Source organism: Aptenodytes patagonicus, chromosome 1 (genome assembly GCF_965638725.1).
Source record: "Aptenodytes patagonicus chromosome 1, bAptPat1.pri.cur, whole genome shotgun sequence".
Classification (NCBI taxonomy): Eukaryota; Metazoa; Chordata; class Aves; order Sphenisciformes; family Spheniscidae; genus Aptenodytes; species Aptenodytes patagonicus.
In genome coordinates, this window is record NC_134949.1 from 48877807 (window position 1) to 48896075 (window position 18269).

At 47.0% G+C, this 18269-nt stretch overlaps 1 long non-coding RNA gene across 2 annotated transcripts; it reads left to right on the top strand.

The window, feature by feature from the left end:
• Nucleotides 1-2886: 2886 nt before the first annotated feature.
• LOC143158289 (uncharacterized) lies at nt 2887-17690 on the top strand. 2 transcript variants are annotated; one of them, XR_012994959.1, is made up of 3 exons: nt 2887-2980; nt 3415-5183; nt 16280-17690. It is a non-coding gene; the product is annotated as an uncharacterized LOC143158289 (long non-coding RNA). The 2 variants fall into 2 exon arrangements; XR_012994960.1 differs by lacking the exons at nt 3415-5183; nt 16280-17690 and adding an exon at nt 11792-12104.
• The last annotated feature ends 579 nt before the right edge of the window (nt 17691-18269 follow it).

Sequence of the window (18269 nt, forward strand, 5' to 3'; positions counted from 1 at the left end):
CAGGCCAATCGTAATCTTATCCCGAAAGCAGCAGTTTCCTTTCAAAAACTGGACCTTCAGGACCTTAGCTCTGCTGCTTTTTTGGAACAAAACGCCAACTGACAGCGAAATACACGTGAACGAAGGAGGTGGTACCTTCTCCAGGCTTGTTGAACCGACGAAGGCAGTTGCCAGCCGGTATAGAATGTTACCTTTCCACGGTTGCCAACCGCTCCTCCAGCTGGTGACATCAGCGTCATGGCGCTCTCTGACCTGTCCAGCTTGAACATCTTCCTTTATCTCCACTGCTTCAGAGTAAAGTACGGAAGATCGGACCGTTTCAAAGAGTCTCCCGCTCCGGTGTTTCTTTAACGTAAAACGGCAGAAACCCACTTGGCGGGGCTTCAATAATACCCAACTCCTTGCCGTAGGAACTGTGGCCTTGGAAGCAAATCTTTGACACCGCAAAGACAAACCTCCTTCTTGGACTATTTTTAACCAAAACCCTCGAGCCCAGTGTTTTCCTTACTGTACCTCTTTCTTTGGATGGAGAAACTTGCTGCTTCCTGCTAGTGCGCTGTTAGCTGCTAACTGCTTACAGTGTTGGGGTTCATTGCTTTTTCTCGCTTCCGTGACGCCCGCTGCCACAGCTAAAGCAGAAAGAACAGCGTACGCTTGTGTCCCTAATTAACACCTCTGTTCTCATTCGGGTCCTAGGCTGCCTCTGAACAAAAGGTATCGGGGGGGGGGGGGGGATGAAGTTTCAGTCCCGGAGCGTGGTAAGGCATACTGTTATCCCCAGGACGTAGGGTCAAATTTGCAACACTGAGTGACATCGGTGACTTGGAGATGAACACTTCAGGTGCCAGTGACTCCATGGGCACAAAGGGTACAAGGCTGGCTCAGCGGTGGCTACACCCAAGCCGGGGGAGAAGGACAAAGACATTGAAACGACTGGAGGTCTTCTAGTCTCTCTAGGAGCCTATCGATTTGTTTGTAACTCAAGTATCAGCGGGTGGCCCGAAGGCTAACTGCAAAGGACAGTACCGCATGCCTGACCACTGGGACTTTGGCAGCGGAATAAAGCGACTTCTACCGGAATGACTTCACCTAAGTAGAGAATGAAAGTGCCCGCTGGGATCAAGGTGGGGAGTACTGGCGAGAGCTGTGAACAGAGAAACGATGTGAAAAGGCTGCCACAGTTCCGTAAGCCCTACCACTGACTGGGGCACAGAGGGGAAGGAAAATTCAGGAAAGCAGATGAGGGCCACGGATAATGAACTGTCAGTGGGCAGGAGCAGCCATAGGAGGAACGGGTCAACGCTGCCAAGAGCTATCCAAACAGGGGCTCTTTGTAGCTGTATAGCTGTGCCTAAATGAGGCGCGGAAGAAGGTACGGTCAGGAAGCATTAATTCCGTATTGGGTTTGTGTGGCAAGGTTTTGGTAGCGGGGGGGCTACAGGGGGGGCTTCTGTGAGACGCTGCTGGAAGCTTCCCCCATGTGGGATAGAGCCAATGCCAGCCGGCTCCAAGGCGGACCCGCCGCTAGCCAGTATGTGACAGAAACAACGCTGCAGACACCAAGGAGAGTGGAGAAGGAGGGGGAGGAGGTGCTCCAGGCGCCGGAGCAGCGATTCCCCTGCAGCCCGTGGTGAAGACCATGGTGAGGCAGGCTGTCCCCCTGCAGCCCGTGGAGGTCCACGGTGGAGCAGATCTCCACCTGCAGCCCGTGGAGGACCCCACGGTGGAGCAGGTGGATGCGCCCAAGGGAGGCTGTGACCCCGTGGAGAGCCGGCGCTGGAGCAGGCTCCTGGCAGGACCTGTGGACCCGCGGAGAGAGGAGCCCACGCTGGAGCAGGTTTGGCGGCAGGACTTGTGACCCCGTGGGGGACCCACGCTGGAGCAGCTTGTGGAGAACTGCAGCCCGTGGGAAGGGCTCAGGTTGGAGAAGTCCGTGGAGGACTGTCTGCCGTGGGAGGGACCCCACGCTGGAGCAGGGGCAGAGCGTGAGGAGTCCTCCCCCTGAGGAGGAAGGAGCGGCAGAGACAACGTGTGGTGAGGTAGAGGAAAGCGGGAGTAAAGTTGAGCCCGGGAAGAAGGGAGGGGTGGCGGGAAGGCGTTTTAAGATTCAGGTTTTATTTCTCATTACCCTACTCGGGTTTGATTGCTAATAAATTAATTTCCCGTCGTGTCCCCCGCCCCCCGAGGCGAGTGTGTTTTGCCCGTGAGGGTAACGGGTGAGTGACCTCGACCCACGAGCCTTTCGTCGTGTTTTCTCTCCCCTCTCCGGCTGAGGAGGGCAGTGATGGAGCGGCTTTGGCGGGCACCTGGCGTCCAGCCAGGGTCAACCCACCACAGACTGAAAGGTTGTCTACCGAGGCGCAGAGCCTGGCTAACAGGAGGAGGCCGCTGTCCTGGCGGAGGCAAAGTCGGACCCAGAGAGGTGCCCACGCCCTGGGGCCAGGGCATCCACGCCCCAGGCCCGGGCGTGTGGCACCCCGGCGAGCAGAAAAGACAGCCTGAGGAAAGGCTGCCAGGCCAGGGGAACGGCACCGCCGGCGGCTAACGGCCGCCGCCACGGCGCGCGAGCGGGCCACCACGCGGCCGCCTCAGCCCGGCGCCGAGCACAGCTGGGGCGGGGCGGCCCTGCCGCGGCGGGAGCCGCCGCTGTGGGAAGCGGAGCTGCCCCAGGCCCGCGGCCGGGCTGGGCGGCGGAGCCACCGCCTCGCCGAGGGCTGCTGGAGAGAGGCGACCGCGCCCCGCCCCGCCGTCCCCGGCGCTGGGGTGCGTCGCGGGGCTCCCGGCGGGCGGCGACGGACTCGGTTTCCCGCCGCGCACGGCGGGCGCGGGGCGGCGCAGGCGCAGTTCCGTCTCGGCGGCGGGCCGGCGGCGGGAGCGGGCGGGCGGGGCCATGAGGCGCCGGGGCGCGGTGCAGCGGCAGGTGCCGTGTCTGTTCGTGACCGAGGTGAAGGAGGAGCCGTCGGCCAAGCGGGAGCGCCAGGTGGCCGGGGCGGCACGGGGCCGGGCGGGAGGGAGGCGGGGCCGCAGCCCCCGCGGCGCGGCCGGGGCCGGGGCCGGGGCCGGGGCCGGGGCCGGGCGCAGGGGGAGTCGCTGGGCCGCGGGTAGCGGCGCCGCACGGCGGGGCGGAGCGGAGCGGAGCGGAGCGGAGCGAAGCCGGGGGGACGGGCAGCAGCACCGACCGTGTCAGACCCGCCCGGCGCGGCCCGGCCCGGCTGCGGGGAGGGGGACACCCGAGTGGGGAGAGGTTTCTCTCCAGACCTTGAGGGAAATGCACGGCAGCGTTTTCCATGGGGCTCCCCCCCCCGTAAATGCGGGGAAGAAAGGTCGTGTGGGAGCCGTTTGAGCTCTGTCCCGCTCCTTTCCTGCCAAGTGCACCCAGGTGCTCACCGTGACGTTGTGTTTGCTTTCTCTAAGTGTCGGGAACAGTCATGGCGAGGACTGAGGCCACTGCGACATGACCGCCCTGGGAGCTTGTGTAAAACCATCCTGCCGTCCCCGCCTGTGAGCCTTGCGGGGGAAAAATCAGCTTGTGTCTCTTCTTCCTTTTTTTTAAAAGAAAAGGTCTTTTTTTTGTGACCAAAGGAATATCAGGCCCATGACAGAAGAATTCATTTGAGGCTGTCAGACGCGGGATACTTACGAAGGTGAAAGTAATGGAGCCCGATCCAAGCTGTTTCTTCCCGAGATGTAAGAGGCAGTGTCGGGACAGATTGGGGTGGCATTCACCTGTCTAGCTCTAGACCTCCGACTTGTGTTTCCCGACTGCAGTAGCAGCACCAACTGCTGTCTGTCGGCTGCGTAGTGCACTTGAATCCATCTGGGTGACTTTCTCCCGTTGGTGTTTGGCTTCTGGACGGAAGAGCTGAAGTGGTTGCCAAAACGTCAGTAACGTAACTGTTGAACTCTCAGTACCAACACCACCTTGATAATGGTCGTGTAAGGGTAGCTCCCGACATTGTTGTTCCTTCATAGGGGACAAGCCGACAGGGGATTAGGTCTATACCAGTGTAGATGCTATTCTTCTTGTTTTTCAAAGCGCAGGCAAGGATAATAGAGGGGGTTATGACTGCTAGGGAAGAAGCGGGGTGGTGGTGGGAAAACCAACGGGCATGTTTCCTCCCTGCCCTGGAAATTTTCTTTTCCATGTCACCTTCGTGAAATCTTCCTGTATGCTGTATGTTGTGGTTCCACATGTGATGACTAAAATATGAAGCAGCCACGTAATGTCAGGCAAGCATGTAGAAGGTTGTTCTCGTTTTACGGCTTCCGAATTCTGTTTGGAGACTTTTGCAAGACAAGGACTCGCTTTGTGTTTTGCCAGCAGGAAGAGACCGTGACCAGCTTACAAGTGAAAATTGGCTGGGGCGAGAGGAGGGCGGGGTGATGGTTATCGAGGAGACTATTGGAATCCAAACAGAAGGGATTACATGTTTGCAGTGAAGGTGTTACAGAAGCCCTAGCTGCAGGAGTCCTCCTAGAAGTGTGGACTAGTTGTGGCTGGGTATTTGTTTCAGACCCCGGCCCACTTCCTTCTGTGCTCTTTGTAAGCGGGAAAGCGTTCAGTTGGCAGCACTGCTCCTAAGTATTTAACACCGGGACGCTTTTGCCACCTTGCATTCCGCAGGTCCGTGCATTGCACTAACACGGTGCCATTGACTTTCCGCTCCAAACTGAAAGCTCGGAGCAGCTAGTCATGATGAGTTTCTGTTGCCATCGTGAGGCAGGGAGACACATCTCAACATTTTGCAGCGTTGGACTGGAACCCTTCTAGTTTATATGCACTGTGTAAAGTGGAAGGCAAAGTCACCTCTAAATACTCATCAAGAACGATTAAAAGAGGGAGAGAGTTTGCAAGTAGATTGCCTTTGTTCTTTTGTCTTAGGGCATTTTCCAAAGCGTCATGTCTTGAAGAAACAAGGGTGTATTTCGACAGTATTAGAAATCAGCACTATAATGTGTAATACTGGACCTAGAGGGGGGCCAGCTGTAAGGAGCAAGAATCCGCACGAGACCGAGGCAGTAAGACAGCCCTGACGAGGCTTTAAAACACCTGTCTTCTTTTCAGCCGTTTCAAGTGTTGGCAACTGAAACTGTAACTGGAAAGGCGTTAGAGGCAGATACGTACAATGCAATTCCTACTGAAAAGGTGGCCGGAACCTGCTGTTACGTAACTGCCTATGAAGGTAGGAAGGAAGGTCCGTATGCAGGTTTCTCCTGCTGACTAGAAGCCTTGTTTTACTTAGTTTTCACTTTTATTGTATGACTTACTGGATTGCAGCTGTTGTGAATTCCAGCCTGCTTAAAGGTCTTGACCACAAAGTAACAGTTACCGTAAACATAGTAGGTGTTTCTAAAGTTGTTACAGATTTTACTCTCTGAAGTCCAGGAAGCATGGTCTAAGCGAGCATGCCAGTGGAGGAAGTATTCCCGTTTTAAAATTTCTTATTAGGAAATCTTCCTTGCACACTAGAATTTATGTGATAGAGGGTGCCTGATTTCCTTGGGGAGGATTACAAGACGTGTGGAGGTTGGGAGGAAAACGCGACGAGTGTGGTTCGCTGCATCGCTGGGGTTCTTGCCTTTACCTGAAATTGTGAGGAAACTTTGTATTACACCAGGCAAGATTCTAGGGCTAGATTTTGGATTGATCTACAGTAGTTAAGTGATGACTTTAAAGGGTGCCTTTGGGTATGAAATTTCTCTGGTGACGAGTGAGAAGTCCTATCTTGCCTTTTATGCGGTTGATTTCAGTACTCTGCAGGGTATGGTGACCTCAGGAAACTGCTGGTTTTACCCCTCTGGAAACTCCAGGGCAAGCCTGTCTATGGGCCGGGCTGGATGGAAAACCCGACAAACAAGCTGAAGAAAGGTGTCAACGATTCTCGTGTCTCGGGGCTTATTTTCAAGTGCTGTTAGTTTAAGCCAGCGTGGGGGACGTGTCATGCAGCGCGTATGTGAAAACACAGACACGCAGTCTTGAGGGCCTCCCTGCATGAAATGCTGAATATCCTCCCTTTCCTTGGGTCCTCTTTGGGGCCCTCATGCCAGAGACAACCAGGCAGGAGGGGATTAAGGAACGTAATAGGGGATGCGTCTGTGGTCTGGAAAACACGCCTGTATTTTTTGTTGTTTTTGTGGGTCTTAGTGCCTTTGAAGCTGTGAAAGGGAAGTCTTGGATAAGGGTTTGACCACACAAAGCACTGATCCCTTCCCTTCCGCTGGTCTCGGCCAAGAGCAGTTGAGAGCTGGCAGGAACTGTTACTATCTCGTTGAGCCATGTATTTATTGTATAATGATGAGGTATTTCTTAGTGTCTGTGACTAGCCAGGTTGAGCAAGTGATGACTAAGAGAACAGCATTTGTAATTTCTCTACAGGAAGCTCCAGTGAAAAGGGAAGAGATAGTGTACTGAGGTTGCGGTTCCACAACAATCCAGGATCAGCCAAGTATGGCCCTCATGGCCACGTCCTTCTCCTCCTGCATTTATTTGTCTTTCCCTTGAGCTGGGCCTGCCACTTAGCTCGATCCTTTGCTGGGAATATTGACGTGTTAACGTGCTAGAAAACTATTTTCTTTTGGCTTTGGCTTGTTGGGTTGGCTTTTCAGGGTGGGGAGGTGGGTTAAATTGCACCAGAGGGTGCTAGTTCTTTATGATCCCAGTTGCAAAGGCGCTCAGATTCTATAAAGCATCTCTTAAGATGCTGGGTGTTTGAGATCACACTAAAAAGAAAAGGAGGATAGTATAGATAATCATATGACCCTTCAGATGCTGGGAACCCCAAGCTGTGCAACGTCGAATGGGCCTCCCACCATGGCCTAGCACACCCTGTAGATCCCGTGCATGGAAAAGTTAGCCCATGTTGGTCATTTGAGCTCTTACAGGATTTTCCTAAAGAAGCCAACTCTATTCCTCATTTCTACTGTCAAACAAAAAGGATGTTCACATGAGAACTTCTTCTCGCTGCACCGTTAGATAAAGGCGAGGCCAGGCAGGAGGTCGCATATAACGGGACACAATATCCCTCAGAATTAAGATTTTAAATTTCCTCAGGCAGACAACATATAAAATGTTGCCGCAAGGCATCATGTGCCACAATTTGGAACTCCAATGTCTAATTAGAGGGGGGGAAACATTTTCGATACACTTAGTCCTTCATTTTAAAAAGATGTTTCTTGTCCGTTTTGTAACTCTCAGCTAAACCAGATACTCTAGATTTTTCTATTCTTATTGCAGTTAAGGAAAGTGATGCCCAACTGCATACCTGTTTACAACCGCTACAGCGTTTTGCAAGTTTAAATTATTAAAAATTAAATTTCAAAATAGAGTAAAAATTACACCATTACCACCCAAGGTTTATGCAAGATATTCTCAATCAAGTAGGATAGAGAAATGTATGACTATATTTCTCATAGAACGATAGAATCATTTCAACTAGAAGGCACCCTGGACGGTATCTGATCCATCCTCATGTTCTAAACAGTCACGATGAAGAAAAGGCTCCAAGGAAGCAAAACGCTTTTATAGTCACAGTTACGGGTGCCACCGAAACAATTACTGGGTCCCAGTGTTACAGAAAGAAGTTTGAAGGGCTCTCCTCCAAAACTGATGATGTTCTAAGAATGACCAAAGGTCAGGTAAATGCAAAAATGGAAAAACGTCTGAGACAAAGATATGAAGTCATATATGTTACATATATGTAACAATTTAGTATGAGGTTTCTTGATTCAGAAAGCAATATTAAAGTGTTCTTTTTATCAGTCTTCCACTCAGGCTTTACCCAAGCTTTTATACTTTAGTTTACAAAGTGTGTAAAACCATATTTCAGTTAATTCTGAGAGTTTTCTTGTGAAGTTCATTTAGTTCACAACACAGTTCTGCTGCCCTGCTAAAAGTGCAAAATCTCAAGATCAAACTCAGAGTGAGCCCCCAAACGTCTGGCAAACAGCTAGAGAATCTGGCTTTCACACAAACACATCTACTTTCTAGAATGCATTACTATTGCTGTTTACATGAAAAGTCCTCTGAAACTCTGAAATAGTATTTATTCATATTAGTAATTATGCACTAAAACATCTGTCAGATAAAATAGGGGAAGGCTCTACTTGGGGACTTTTTTCTCTAAGGACATCTTTTACTATCAGTCTTCTGGTGTACAGCCATAGTCTATAAAAATCATTTCAAGTGTCAGATTTTTGTAACAGACTAAACTTAGTGGATATGTGACCATACAGAGAACACTTTTTTAATTTTTAATCAGTTTCTAAACGTTACAATGTACTTCCTCCAACATATTTTTTGAATTTGCCATTTTATCAGCTTTGGTTTTTCCAGTTGATAACTTCCGTATTTCAATTTAGATTTTTCTTGTGAAGTGACGCACTCGCTTCATCTCTTTCTCCTGTCTACGTATCGTTCTCCTGTTCTGTTCGCTTCCACGTCTTCTTGGCTCTGCTGTCCAAATAGATATGCAGAACGTTTTGTGCATAATGTATTAGAGGAAAACTACGTGCTCTTTCAGAAACATTTTAAGAATTAAGCTTTCGGCGCGAGACACGAGATAGAGGCTCTAATCTCTGCTTTCAAGACGGCTGTAAAATGTATTCACGGTCCTTCGGGCATCTTGTGAAGGGTTTGTAGCCCGAGTCCTTTTATGAATTTGGACCTCGGCTGATCATCGTTCAGCTATTGCAGATGCTTCACGAGCAGCCAAGCAGAGGGACAAATAGATCGCGCTCATATAGTCTCTGCTCTGCTTTGCCCAGTGCTACAAGCCAAACCCCACTTCTTGTAGCTCCTCGCTTTAAAGGCGGGCACATCTTTTGCTTTCATGTCAGTAATATGGGGAAAAACTAGGAATCACGGGCTAGTTAGGCAGGCAAAATTACATGTCTGCAAACAAACAAAACTACTAACTGCTCTGTCAGAGTACTCGGCACTGCTTAGAATCTCGCGGGTTTTGGTTGGGGGAGTTTTAAGAGCAATTTTGCATTCCCTCGGTGGGGAGCGACATGCCACTTTTACTAAAAAGACTGAACTGTAAAAATTTCTCTCAAACAGTTACCTGAATGGTTGTTTTGAACCTGGCGAACGTTTTTGCATGTGGGGTTTTTTTCCTCCAAGTTGGTGCATTGTAAGATCCCGAGGTATATTTGTCTGTAGAAAAAACATACGCATTGTTTCTTAATTTCAGCTACCATTTCAGGAAAGACTCTCTCAGTCTGATGTGTGAATTCAATATTACGTTGGCTGAGGTGTCAATTAATGCATCGGGTGAGTCATACATCCTCTCTGAAATACAAGCTAGTGTTAAATACAGACTTTCTCTCTAGTACTTTAAAGATCATTTGCCATCTTGCAGCGTTTTCAGCAGGCCCACAGGATCTTCCAAACGCGGCGGTTCTGCCACGGACGTCCTTGACTGGAAGAACGTGAATGTTGCTGTGTTGAAAATCTTCCCAAAGGCATCAGTTGCTGTTAGATTAAGTGAACCCGTAAGCCAGCCTCCTGTTTCATCTCTGGCTGTGCAAGCACTAGATGCAAGGCAATATTACGGTTGTGTGCTTGGCACTTGATTTTGCGCCAGAGTAAGCTGCCTACTGACGAACCGTTTTCTGTAAAATTTGGTTAAAACTTCATCTCATTAATACTCTTGTTTCCTGTTAATTCCAGCTTAATGCCACTGATTCAAATTATTAATTGCCCAATAATCCTACAACTTTCCGTTGATACACAACATGTAAGTATTACCATAGTTTTCCGTTTGGGTCCAAAATCTCCTCTTTGTGTCAAGCTGATTCCTTTGTTTGGAGCGTTTCCCACCGTACGGCTCAGGTACTGCTGAAAAGAAAGGTAGCGAAAATGGTAACGGTCGCTCTTGTGACAAAAATGCTGCTCACCTTTTTTTTGAAATGTGCTCTCCTTTTCTTAACCTGGAAATTGGGTAAGAGGTATTCTTCACATTAAGAACGTTCTCTCTGTAATCTCTCTACCAATCTGTCCACATTTAATCAAAGCAGACATTCAAAGCAAAAAGAAAAGCCCCACAACTCTTCGTCCCCGAGACGAAGCAGTGATGTCGGGATTCATTTCACTTCACTTTATTCCTCTTAAAGCGGGGGTTACTCTGTCTGAAGGAGGTTCCTTTTGTTGGAAATTAAGGCAGGGAGGCACCTCAAGGTGGAGATGCAGCCCAGCTTAAGAGAGGAGACTGCAGCTGGCAAGATGAAATCACTTCCTCAACTTAGGATTGTTTCAATTATTTGCCACTAAATGCCTTGATGAAGTGACAGATGAAAAACCACAATGATCCAGAGTGACCGTGGAAAGGGAAAGTAGAAAGGCAAACAAAACCCAAATGAGGTACTAGATTGCGTGACGCTATAGCAGCAAGTTAAAAAAAAGCGAAAGGTGTAAAATTATGGTTGCATCTGCAACAGACTGCCGAAAAGAAAGATACAAGACTCAGAATGCCACCTGTAGGCTTCTTGTCAAATTGATGGCATAGTACGTCCTATCAAGAGGACAGTAGAGTATTTCAATCGATACATTTAAATCGAAAACAGACGTTTGAATTAGACCCAAGGCCTTGTTTATTCAAGGTGAGAAATAATCCTAAATAATGGCAATAACCAGAAAGCCATCACAATCAAAACTCCAGTGAAATCCTAGTTGTGGCAAAATGCCGCGCAAAGCAAGGTCATTCGTCCCCTGCTGGGAGGAGGAAAAAAGTTGGACAAGAAACGCTTCTTGAGAGGAGACTGAAACTCTACTGCAAAACTACTTCTAGTACTATTGCTATCAATAGTTAGAGCAAAACGAGAAGCTAAAGGTGGACTATTCCGAGGTTTATGAAATACTTCAAAAGAAGAAATCACCTAAGAGGTGCTGTAAATAGTGGGGATCAGTACGTTAGTGCACATCAGCGCATCATCGCGTTCATCCCTCTTTGTTGGCAGAGAAATGAATTCCTGCTGCGACGGTGGCTCAATTACTGCTCATGAATATTCTGTCTGACTAACTGTAAAGCTTTACAAAGCTTTACGTTTCTGCCTGTGGATACTGCTGCAATCTACTTAGGACAGTTGTGCGGGATCAAATTTAAGAATGCTGCGTAAGCAGGAGCCCACCTGTAGATCCGTTGGACGTTGGTTCTTGGCTGACGGTGACAGTACGGTAGACTACGTATGCTGATCTTGGAGGTCCTGAAGAATTGGAATAAGTCTTTCTTCCAGTTTCCCTCACGTAAGGGATAGAAGCAGCAGTTCCATCATCCTTACCCCGACCCCTCTGTCGGTCACCTGGTTTCACTGTGGGGTCGGAAGTGTGAATTCCTAGAAGTGAAAAAACAAACAGGAATGTTGTGCTATTACTCAGAAGGTGACATATTGCGGGAGACTGGAGGCTGGAAGACAAGATGAAAAAAATGTTCTTTGTGGATAGTCCAATCCAAATATATTCAGTTATTTTATTTACCACCGGACGTCCAGCAAGGAGAAGCTGATGCTGAAGTATATTACCTCCATTTTCAAAGGATCTGCGATCTGTTCTGGGAATACGCTCTGTTGGTGCTCTCCTTCCGGAAGTCTCTGCGCCCCTTTTTGTGTTAGTACGTTTTGTAGGAGTTGTAGTACCCTCACCTGGAAAGGCAACAGAAAGAATGTTTTAGCTGCTCGTGTGTAAGCCCAGGGAACGGCACTGCCGTTCTCTTCCTCCCACCTCTGTGAGCTAGTGATTAGCTTAGTGCAATTTCCTGTAACCTCTCGTTTGATATTCTTCTTTCTCTCTTGTTAGTTATTTGGATCCTGTCGAGCGTAGCTGATGCGTAGCTCTCATGCTCTCTAATACCATCATGCACAGGTTAAAGAAGACTCTGGCTCCAAAGTAAAGAACCAGCTACACGTTACCGGCTCGTTCTTTAGCTTCTCACTGCTCAGGAACGATATCTGTGAGCCCTACCTGATGGAATTTATGGTATTTTCAAGATGCGCGTCATCATCGTCCCTAAAGCCTCAGAGAACTAACTCAATTGAAGAAATGCTTTGGGGAAACATCTCTATCCTTTTCTCTGAATGTATCTAACGGTAAATAAAGACATGTCTTAAAAGCTGTAGTCGTGTATTTGTTACTGATCCCGCGTCTGGAGTCTAACTGTATCCAAATACTTGCCAGAAATAGCTTTTCAAAACTATTTCAATAACAAACATTTTAAACGTCGAAATAAGAAGAAAACAATTTTGCCCGATTCTTTTGAGCGGTTTAGGCAGGCAAAGACCGTCAGTCGAAAAAGCATGACACGGAGACAATTTTTCCGTTCCCGCTTTTTATGAGCACATCCTCCTACTCAACTCTGCTTTACATAAAACAGTATTATCGCGGTTTTATCCCTGAAATTTACACTACTGTGAAACTAAACAATTTATTTTTTTTTTTAATTAGAAGTAGCAGGTCATCTTTCTGCCCAGCAATTTTTGATGACTGATCGACTGATGACTCTGGTGTCTTGTTATATTAAGAACATCTCTCCCTCTCCTAAAATGGAATTAGATAGTACTTACTCACTAAAGCAACGAATACAGATTTTTCTCGGTCACGCCACTTGGTCAAGAATGAAGGAGAAACGTAGTAAGGGAGGTAAATACTTACTAATCTGTATTCCTTTGAGCTTGATTCTGTTGGGTAAAGCCCAACATTCAAAACAAAATGGAACTCTTTTGCGGATCTCTTTCAGAAGACGCTTCAAGGGGGTATTTATTTAATCTAAATTTAGTTCTGTAGAAGTTTGATGTGTCGCTCCATTTCCTCAGCTAGACACCCAAGACAGCCAGCAGCGAGCGCGGAGCACCTCTGGGAAAGTGACTCATCTCCCCTTTCTTTGGCACTATCTTATGATGCAAGAAATAGCCCCCTAAGAGTGCCTGTCTCTCTCCATTTACAACGCAGAGCCTAGACGAGAAATTTAAACTACATTCCTAACCTTAGGGGGGTTAAAATTAGACTACACAAATCTTGATCTTGAAGAAAAATTATATGAAAGACCTATGTTGTGTATCTCAGGACAGTACGCATAGGGTTAATAGCCCATTTCTACCTTTTCCATCTGCAATCGATGCAGGTAGTCACCACGTGTGTGACACTATACACACACACACACACACATATATGGGGAAAACTTACTGAGGCACTGTTATGCTCTTTGTAATAGGCTACCTTTTATTGTCACTAAACTAAAAAAGCGTGGAGGCGGGGCAATCTGTGTAATAGTTTCTCCCTGCAACAGTAGTTTTAAAAGTGGTAAACATTGTCCAAGAAGATGAAAAGTACTTGCCTTTCTGCAAGTCTCGCTCGGTAGCTTCCAAGGGTAATAGCTCGTTTTCCCGAGGCGAAGACGCAGTTTTTGTGGATTGCTGTTGGTGAGGGTACTGAATCCTGTAATACTCTCCTAGACGTACCCCAAGAGGGAAAAAAACCCCAACGTTTACTCTCTTGTCAGCACTGCTGTTTAGGAAAGAGTGGCTAATTTCATATTTACCAGATTTATAGCATATTTCCTTTATTGCTCTTTCCTCTTCGATGTCTGCAGCAGTCTTAGGCACCCAGTCAGAAACATCTGTAGGAGATATTTTTAGAAGCTTACTAGGTATCTATACAAAGCCCTTCAACACTTCCTGATAATCAAACACCATAAGGAATTCCATTTCGGTCACGGTTTTGGTTTTTCTGACCGCAACCTCTCTTTCTGGACAGAAAAATGATTCCTTAATGTTAGGCCTTTCCAAGTGCAATGGAATTGCAGTTACCACACGTATTAAGAAGCTAACGTTTGTTGATTTCAAATGCTTCAAAAACATCTTCAGTAGCCATTGCCAAAATAATCCTTCTTCCTTTACACCCAAAAGGAAATCTTCTGATTAAGCATGTCAGCAGGGAGTGCTTGTCACAAGACCTCTGCCCAAAGTTACTCTCCTGTAATGTCTGCCGGCAGAGCTGGTGAAGTGAGTGCTCCTTACCCGTCTCGGTTAAGGCTACTAAGATCAGCAAAGCCCTACTTTGTATATTGCTTAAATTAATGCGGCTTACTCAGACTGAAAGCGAGTTAGGAAGCGCTAACAGGCAGCCCTGCCAGCCAACCTGAAGGGCAGGGGGAAAGTGAAAAGCAGCTTGGGGCTGCCTGAGAACTAGCACAGTAATTTGCGGAGTGCACGCGTGAGAGTCGGTCGTTCTCTGACTTTCGCTCTCCGGGAATGTGCAATTCACTCCTGCCCTGTGAATCTCTCCTCTCCCAGTGAGATACAGTCAACGGTTTAACTACATTGTAGAAATGAAAAAAAAAAACAAAAAACCAAAAAACCCACACATACACATTCAGTTAAACTAGTGCAGAGTTTTGCATGGATTCTCTTTGCTAGGTTTAAGAATAACTTTCTGTAATACAATGAGACTGCCTACAGAGTTTAGGAAATCAGTTGAACAAATCATTTAAGTGGAAGTCACACAACTCTCTCTTGTGAACAAACCTGTGACTTCACCTTCAGTGACGAGTGCGTACAGCCCCTGTTCAACAGTTTGTTTCCCAGCAAAGAAGTACCTGCTTCCTAAACTTGCAATTTCGTCCCCGAATTTCGAGGCATTTTGAGGAGTATTTGATGGCCATCTGAACCGTGGAGCACATTTTAAACTCTATTTAATGAAAGAGAGGTAGGTGAATTACAGCCCTATTGAAATATACAGCTAGGCATTTGACAGGAGTCAGAACGTGCTGCCTCACTCACATCTGGTGACTACCAGTTCCGACACTTTGAAGATTAGCGGGGAACTATTTCAAAAACTTGTCAACAAGTCTTTTCTAAAAATGTAACGGTTATTGTAATCGATCAGTTGTGAAGTACATTGCGAGAGTCGAAAAAGCCCACTCTACTTGCTTGTAAAAGAAAGAAAAAAACTGTTTACAGTTCTCTTCCTCTTCATCGTCCTCTTCATCGTCGTCTTCGTCGTTGAGGTTTATAATCAGTGGAGGGTGAATTGGGAATAAAAGATTCTCTTGATTTCTGAGTGATTCTTGACGATGGGCTGGATGCAGAATCCCTCCTTGGACACCCTGTTGCAACGGGGCATCTGCAGAAAAGAACATTGCATTTATTTTATGAGGAGGGAACTAGAATATCGCACCCAGGTTGAGACCAGCAGGTATAGTTTTGAAACCATTCTCATACTGAAGGGATCATTAAATAGGCAGGTTGTGCCTTTTAGGAAAAACCTTCTGCGGAGGTTGGCAAAGGAGCATCTTCCAACTACAGAAAGTATGAAAAAACAGAGAGAGATTGACAACCTCGGGAGACGTGTGATTAGGAATACCTGGGCTGAAGAGAGCAAATGGGTTGAGGACCCCGCCTGGGCAAATATTTTAAACATGCCGAATAATAGGCAGGCCTGTATCACTCCCCACGGCATCAGTTTTGAAGAATTTAGCAGTGCTAAGCACAGGATTAGCCCGTTTTAGCCTGTAGACTTTTTTTTCCCTATCAATTTTCTGAATCACAGCTCTCTTGACTAAGTACAAAATGTAGATTTTGAGAAAGACTATGAAGTTCGTGAAAATAATTTACACTGAATCAGGAGAAAGTCAGAAAAGATACTCTTTTCCTTAGGCCTTTGTATCTACCCATAATGTAATCTACCCAGCAAAACTATTTCAGCACTGGGATAGCATTTTCTGAGAGCCAGGAAATGCAACGGTCCGAAAAGAAAAATGATGAAAAATGGTGAGTCTGATTGCGTTGTTCAAGCTGACCAACGTGCAGCTATAGACACAATCAGGGTTCTGTGCATTGTATTAAAAACATTGAAGTTGGATATGTTGTCCAGTTTCAGAGGAATAAGACGAGGCATGGGCATCTTCCTGTATTCCACTTGTTGTTATTCTTGTGCACCTCTTGCTTGCCTACGAGCAGCGTGTGTATCATATTAAGCCCATTTTAATAACACTGCTGCAGATGGGATTTGTTGTGTCTCAGGCGAGAGAAAGTAAGAGACAACACTTTAGCTTGGTAGAGCCTTTCTCAGTGTCCCCAACAGGATATTCTCAGCTCCGGGTAGTGTAAGCCAAATCAAACTTAAGTCAGCTTAACAAGATTTCTAAGCATGAAAACGAATAAATGCAGTTTTAATGTTTGCAGTGTTCTTGTGGAGCACACGGACTCTGAATTTATGCACATTGCCGTAAAAAGAAAAAGGGTTGCGTCCATTTTCTCGTTCTGATCGTTGGACGTTGCTCTTCTACAGGATACCCTTGTCCGTAGTGCCTCTTGGGCATAGTCTCTGACTCACACCGCACCCACAAGCGTGCCTACGTGGTGTTTACGACAGCACTAGCTGCCAGGGGCCGGTGCTGTGGATGTGGGAACTGCACTAAGAGCAGTACGGGCACTCGTCGAAACAGCGCTCAAGTTCTTGCCGTGGTCCTATGTGGTTAGTTAGGCTCAACACGCCCAGCTATGACAGGCTGCCTTTTCCCGGGGGAACTGCAGGAACACAAGGTGTTTGCTTCTGACTAGAGGTCTTTCTGGACTTCTCTTCTGACACCTGTCTCCAGCTCCGGAGATCAGGCCCACGAACAACTACAGTTCAGTCCACTTGTTCACGCATCTGTGACAAGTCACGCTGACTTGCTCTCCCTCCTGCTTCCGCCTGATTTCTGACACCTGTCTTGGTTCCCTGCCCTGGACTCTTTCCCTGTTCCAGGTTCCAGCTGTCTACCCGGACTCCTGCTAGACAAGAGCTCCTCTTCGAAAGGGAAAAAGGAACCCAACTTACAGTGGTGGTTTTTTCCGTAAATACTCTGACTTTCAGATACTGTACTGCCCACACACTGTTACTGTACTTCAATAGCCTGCATCCAATGTTCAAGCCTGAAGAATTTATTCAGAACGATGAACTGGAAATACATCTGCACACACAGCACTGTAATCTGATGTTACCTCTACAAGGGGTGGCTCATCCAGGTAACATGTTGTGCTCCGTCAACAGATATTGCTACTAGCGGCCCTACCAACCTCCTCCCCCCACCACACACACTACTTTTTGTTTCTCTTAAGTGGTTACCTGCCTACTAACCATTTTCGCTACTAGAGAGATTTAATCCAGCCAATACCCCAGCAAAGCAACAGTCTTCCTCCACGGATCTCAGCAACCTAAACCGCCGTTTGTGACTTTGTCTTTCGTGTAACTGATAGTTAGGAAGATCCGTAACATGACAGCTAAACAAGTTGATGTGGCAACCCTACTCAAATGCCAATACAATTCCTTTCTTTGCCTTGAGCTTGCTGGGATAGCACATCATACCGCATCGGTTTGCCATGGTACATTTCTTGACCTTAACATATATATTACCTAAGCACTGGAAGTAAGCACCGGAAGGACATTTGCGTGTATTAATGAACAAACTGTTGAGAAAAAAGAGTTCTACTCACTGTTGCTAGGTGGCAAAAAAAGTCCATTTATAATACGAGGTTTGCTGTGACGGAAGGCACAACTGATCCTCACACAGCCTACGGGTTGTGTTTCCCACAAACAGGAGATGTTGCTGTACTTTTGCTGCAGGAGAAAACGGTTTTCAGATATTGTGAATAAAACACTAAAAACGGACTAAATGGATCAGCACGCGGTGTACTGCTGTGATGAACATACGACTAAGACTTTGCGGGACCACACTCTGATGTTTTGGAACATTTACAGTTATCTTTAAAGTTATCTTCAGCTCCAGATACCCCTGAAGTTATCTCGAGTTAGGTCTATGGAGCTTTCATGGTGTAAAACTGTTCCTAGATAAGAATAGGAGTAAAGCAGTCTACTTACTGTGCTGCAGACTTTTCGTGAGATGCTGGGAAGAAAAAAAATCTGTTAGTCACTCAATTGACAGGTGGCCGCCTTTCCGTTCCTGCGCAGTGGGCTAATCAGGTCAATGTCACATGAAATCTGCTGTGCAAGTGCAAGTCTTAACACTAGCACTCTCTTACTATCAAAGGACGTGGGTCTACGGGAAAATAAGGAGTAAGAAGCAAAACCCGGGAAGATTCCCAACAAAAACTGAAACACTGAAAGACTGGGAATCGATGTTCTGAGACTACTGTCGTTACACCGCTCACACCATCTCCCGGCTGCTTTTATAGGTGACAACCACAAGCCTAATGGGAAAAAAAGGATATCTACGTGGATTTGTTTAATTATTTGTTTAATGGTTGCTGCTTTACTCACACATATAATCACAGTGCTG